The 5842-nt window shown below is 40.7% G+C and overlaps 1 protein-coding gene across 1 annotated transcript in view; it reads left to right on the forward strand.

Annotated features, from left to right (window-relative positions):
* Positions 1 to 1059: 1059 nt before the first annotated feature.
* The window catches only part of tspan18b (tetraspanin 18b), a 43148-nt gene continuing 38365 nt past the window's right edge, over positions 1060 to 5842 (forward strand). The window contains exon 1 of the mRNA XM_014016804.1: positions 1060 to 1305. The gene's annotated coding sequence lies outside the window, so the exon portion shown is untranslated. The remainder of the gene's footprint in view (positions 1306 to 5842) is intronic.

Here is a 5842-nt window from a genome sequence, read left to right on the forward strand (position 1 = left end):
TGCATAATGTAGGTGTACAGTGACAATAGACAAAACCAAAGTTAATAGCCTCCCAAATTGTTCTATTATCCTTATCTCTAAAAGCCAACTATATTTTATATCAATTAGAGTCTTTGCCATCTTTATATAAGGTCTACTCATCAAGGCAAATCTATATTCGTCATTTGATCAAAAAAGAATAAATAAAGAACACTGTAATATCATTATAACTTGCAGTTTTTATTAATTAAGCGATAACATAAATATAAAAATAATAAAACTTTTATTTACAGTGAAATGTATTAATAACAGGTTGCAACCACCCCCAAACAATGGTGCAACTGTCCCTGGCCCAGGGGTCAGTTGCAACATCTGACTTTTCATTTTCAAATACAAATTGTGAAGAATGTACATGCTTTAATCATCTATAAATGGTTTTGACTATTAACAGACCGATGTAAGTTTATTGTATTAAAATTTGGTTTGTCTAATTCAAACCATCTCTGAGTAACTGAGGCAAATGCAAAATGTGTTGCAACTGTCCCCGGTCTCCCTAGATATCTTTCTACTCTTTTTTGAGTCATATTTTTTGATCAGTTTGCCTTATTTTTTCCATGACGTTTTCTGAACTATTACAACGCAGAATTTGCGACAGAATCTATGTAAGGCTGTTGACGTATTTTAAACAATTTCCAAATAAAATGTTTCTGCGCTGCTATAGAGCAATTCATTTGCATTTAAAGAGACAGCCTCAAAACGAGTTGTTCTGAGACACGCCTCAAGACAGAGGTGAAAGAGGGGCTTGTGGAGTTACAAAGCATTGCACTTCTGCTTTCTAGTGTCCTAACCCCCTACTCAACGACTTAAATGTGGAAAAAAGAAGAATTTCAAAGCATGATATGTTTTTAAAGACAAAAACAAAGATGTGACTATTAATAAACGTACCGCTGGACTATATCTGAGTGAAAGTTCTGCTAAAATCAGCACCAGAGGTTGAAACCAGAGGCGTGTTTTTGTCGCGGGAGAGTCTCCGCCCTCCGGAGCAGAGCAGGCTGCAGGACGAGCCTCTCTCTTTCTGAGTTCACCAAACTGTTTGCTCACCAGCCTCCCCCACTTCAAACACTGCAGGCTCGTCTGAACCGGGACCGCAGAGCCCGGAGCGGTGGATGGATTTGATTCAGTCCGGTGAACATCCCAGCTAAGCGCTTTATTTTACCTGAACCTGAACGCACCAGGCTCCGGCAAAAATCTGCTTTAGAGACATTTTTCCTCAGAGGAAAACGAGAGGAGCTGATCACAGACAGACAAGAGGTTTCGGGTGGTGAGGTAAGAAACGACTCTGCTTTTGGAGAAGTGTCTCTAAGTTAAACACCGTGTGCAGATATGAAGGATGGAGCATTAGAGGTGAAATACTTTTGTTGTTTTCGGGTTTGAAACGTTGAATGGACTCATTATTTGGACCAAAGCGCGAGTTTGTGTTTCAGGGTTGTTTGTGCGCAGTGAGCTCCTGAACACTTTGGAGCAAGTTGCGTTTTCTCCCCCCACTGAAACAAAAACAAAAGAGTATTTCAAAATAAATAAATTTGTGCTTGAAAAAAAAAAGCCTTTTCTTATTTGTTTATTAAGCTGCAAGCTCAAATCAGGTCACTATAGCATTTTTTTTGTTCCTTGTGCACAAAAATGTCCATCATCTGGTTTAATAGTTTAATGCTGTATGAAGACTAAATTATTTTTTTAAAGAATATAGCCTATACATCCCTGATAGACTCCAAGCTGTCGGGCACCCTTCCCACGAGGAGGAGGGGTGGGCTCAGACCGTGGAGCGTGTCTCCTCCGCTGAGATGGAACCAGATGGACGTCAGTCTCTGACAGAGAACTACCTTTTGCTGTAGGGCAGGAATTCACTGTCAGATTGCGTTAATCAGAAGGGATGCATCATCTTTAAAAAATACTCCAGTCTTGCCTGCGTCCTGTCAGGTCTCCACTGGACCGATAATAATGGATTCAGTGGCTCCAATTGGAAAAAGGAGGACACTCTGAGCACAAGTTCCCAAAAGTCCAGTCAGGTCAGGGTTAAACTGTCATGCTGAGAAGTTTGCAGCTCACATCAGCAGAAAAGTGCAGAGTGAAAGTAAAAAAATAAAAAAATAAAAAGTTTGAACTCAATCATTGAAACAGGGATCCCATTCTGATCACTTTTTGCCCCGAGGAGATGGTCTCCAAGGGACCCATTAACACACATCAGTGTCCAGGTGAGGGTGCTCCAAGTGGAGCTTCCTGCCATTCATCCATCTCTCTCAGGAGCATCAAATCAGTCCATTTGAGCAGACTGACATAGGCTTCTGTGCTGATGAGCTGCTGAATCCTCACTTTCTGCTCGTAATTTCCCCTCAAACATCATTTCCACCCTCGAATCAAATGAAAGGAAGTTGGTAAAGAAAGAGAGGAGCGCAAAAACTGGAAACAGAAATCTGTTTGTTCACCTTGTGGGGAAACAGTTGCCTTGTCAAAGAAGAAAAAAAAACATATAAGGAAAAAAAGAAACAGTAGTATTGATGTGTTTGGAGCAGCTGCCAACACGGATGACTAAACTCCACCTGAAGCTGTTCTCTCGTCTCGGCTTGAGTCACATGAATATTGGGAAATGGAAATAGTTTTTGTTTATTTTTTCAGCTTGGTGATGGATTCAGGGTAAACACAACTGAACAACAGGCTTTGTTAACCTACAAGAGAATTTATGCATGGAGTAAAGGTTGCAGCAGCAGGAATGTATGTTTTTTTTCCCACTTACACACAGAAAAAGTGTGATTTTAATTGTGGCTTCGGTCACACATTGCTTTTAGTCCTTGCATGTGCCTAAAGGCTTCAACGTTCCTGTGTCATCCAAGCCCCTGGCAAGGACAGAAATGTGTGAATTGTCGCAGTTTCTGCTAAATGAAATGAGGTGACTGACTTAATGCCACCTGGCTTGGCAGAGCATCACTCATTAAAGACCTGAGATTAATCAGTCAGTGTGGTTCCACACAGTTGGACGCCTCCGATTTGTCTCTATATTCACACTTTTGCTCTTTCTTCCTGGCGTGCCTGTAGAATGAAGTGGCTCTGTGTTTCTTCCAGTCGTTTTACATCCCTGATTCATTCTATAAACACTCCGGGGCTTCTTTTTTTTTTTTACCTTCCCTCTATCATCTTATCTGTTATTTCTTCTTCCTCCTGTCCCCTTCCTTTTCTTCTCCACCCCATGGGTACTTCTCTCATCCACCTTGCCGAGCACGTTCCCACCGATGGCTCCAGAGCAGCATATAGTGTGGGATGGGGGGGTCATCACTCTACTACACTCACTTCCCCCCAGCACCAGCCCCCTCTATGTCAGCAGTGGTCCGTAGAGAACCTGGAACTAAATGGAGTATCTTTCTGCTCAATGAGAAAATTGCTTTTTCTCTTTTTTTTTCTTCCATTGCTAGAGAACCCCTCATTTAATGTGTGTGATGCACACGCCCCAGCCTGTAATGGGTTCAGCAGCTTTTGTTGTTGGGAGACATGAGAAAATGAAATTTGCCTCTCAGCTGGCAGAAATAATTTACTCTCAGAAAGGTGTATTTTTCACCTACCTGTTTAAAAGCCATGAGTTGGACATTGCTGGGAACAACACATCAGCACTGCTCTTGGCTTTGCAGCTGGCCTGGTGCTGAAACATTTTTTTTTTTTTTGCGATGTGGGTATAGCATACATTAGAGCCATAATTTTGAACTAGTGCAAAATTATACCCACTGAGGGTCAGAGATGTTTGAGTCAACCTGTTGCCCTCTTTCAGACTTGAGCAGCTGCTTAATTTAGATCAAACTACTTTAAATAAATATCAATAGTTGAAGATCAAAATGCTCTGTGGTGGACTTACGACCTGTCCACAGTGTGCCTGCTTCTCACACAGTGACTTCTAAAGATAAATACTAGTGATCCTTGGGACCCGGAAAGAAAAAAAAATGGGTAAAGAAAATGGATAGATGAAAAATCATAAATCATACTAAAGCAAATATAAGGCACTAGATTGGAGTTAGACTGGACTATCCATCCATCCATTAGCTATACCCGCTTCTTCCTTTCAGGGTCATGGGGGTCACTGGTTCCCATATACAGCAGTCACAGTGCTAGGGGCGGGGTACACCCTGGACAGGTCCAAGTCCATCACAGGGACACATAGAGACAAACCATTCACTCTCTCACTCACACCTAGGGACAATTTATAGTTGCCAATTAGCCTAACAGTCATGTTTTTGGTCTGTGTGGGGAAACCAGAGTACCCGGAGAAAACCCACACATGCACAGAGAGAAGATGCAAACTCTACCCAGATACCGGTAGATCCTTGGCCAGGATTCAATCTGGCAACCTTCTTTCTGAGAGGCTCTACTAATTGAGCCAATGTGCTGCCTAGACTGAACTGTTTTTTTTTTAAATTTAAAAATAAAAAATAATACCAAAATAAGTTTCTAAAAGTAGTCTGACATTTATACACTATATTGCCAAAAGTATTCGCTCACCTGCCATGACTCACATATGAGCAGTGACATCCCATTCCCAATCCATCAATATGTCGTTGGTCCACCCTTTGCTGCTAGAACAGCTTCAACTCTTCTGGGAAGGCTGTCCACAAGGTTTAGGAGTGTGTTTATGGGGATTTTTGACCATTCTTCCAGAAGCACATTTGTGAGGTCACATACGATGTTGGACAGAAGACCTGGCTCTCAGTCTCTGCCAGAAGTCTCGGCCAGTCAAGTTCATCCACACCTGACTCTGCCATCCATGTCTTTATGGACCTTGTTTTGTGCACTGGTGCACAGTCATTTGGATGGGTGAGCAAATACTTTTGGCAATATAGTATACATTTAAATTGGGTAAAATAATGGGATGCGTTGACAAAAATTAAATGCAACAAATTCAGGCCCAATGTGAAAATAAAATGTCACATTGAATGGAGGATTTAGTCACAAGTGTAGTGAGATATAGGCAGCTGTTAGTATCCCTTAGGGATCTATACCTTTTAGAGAACCCATTAATTAAAATTTGAAGCATTTAAAAGTAACCTTTTGATTATTTGACAGCATGATCCCAGGAGTGAGCGATCTGCTACCAGATGACAAATTTAAATCTATTTTTTAAAATCATCTATGATTCTCTGTCACTTTCATCAAGTTTTAGAATAAATTTGTGCTTCGATCATTTTCAGTGCTGGTGTTTGAGCGCCATTGTGTTGTGTGCGAGACGTGAGCACATCTCAAATGAGATCGACCGCAAACATTATCCCCGTGTGATCTTATCTGTAGGGTTTCATTAACTCACTGTCATTCAGCGTTTGAAGAATATTTCTCCTGAATCGTTTGCTGTCGGGCGTTTTATTGTCTGCTACAAAACGAAAAATCACTTGAAGCTTTCTGCAGCTAATTCTCACTTGAGGAGCTCCATTTGGAGTTAAAGTCTCTAATAAGGATAGAATCAACTTGAACAGAATTTTAAGAATTTCCATAAGATTTTAAGACCTAGAAAAACTCACTGGACTTTATGAATTTGCTCAGACGTACCAATGAATTTAGATGATGCTGGATAGGAATAAAAGGGAAAATTCCTGAGTTCCTGCAAGCAGCTGATATTTTTGTGTTTTAGATAAAAAAAAGCACAAAGAACGAGTTTATATTTACTCTGAAAAATGGGATTAAAGCGTGATGTGACTGATCCCACAACCCGCATCCTTTCACTGTTCCTTTAATGTCAACAGATGTTACAGTGTTGCTTAAACTGTGCAAACACATGAACAGATTGTAACGCACAGCTAAATCTATTTTCATATACATATATATATATATATAT

This window comes from Austrofundulus limnaeus, unplaced genomic scaffold, assembly GCF_001266775.1.
Source record: "Austrofundulus limnaeus strain Quisiro unplaced genomic scaffold, Austrofundulus_limnaeus-1.0 Scaffold155, whole genome shotgun sequence".
Taxonomy (NCBI): domain Eukaryota; kingdom Metazoa; phylum Chordata; class Actinopteri; order Cyprinodontiformes; family Rivulidae; genus Austrofundulus; species Austrofundulus limnaeus.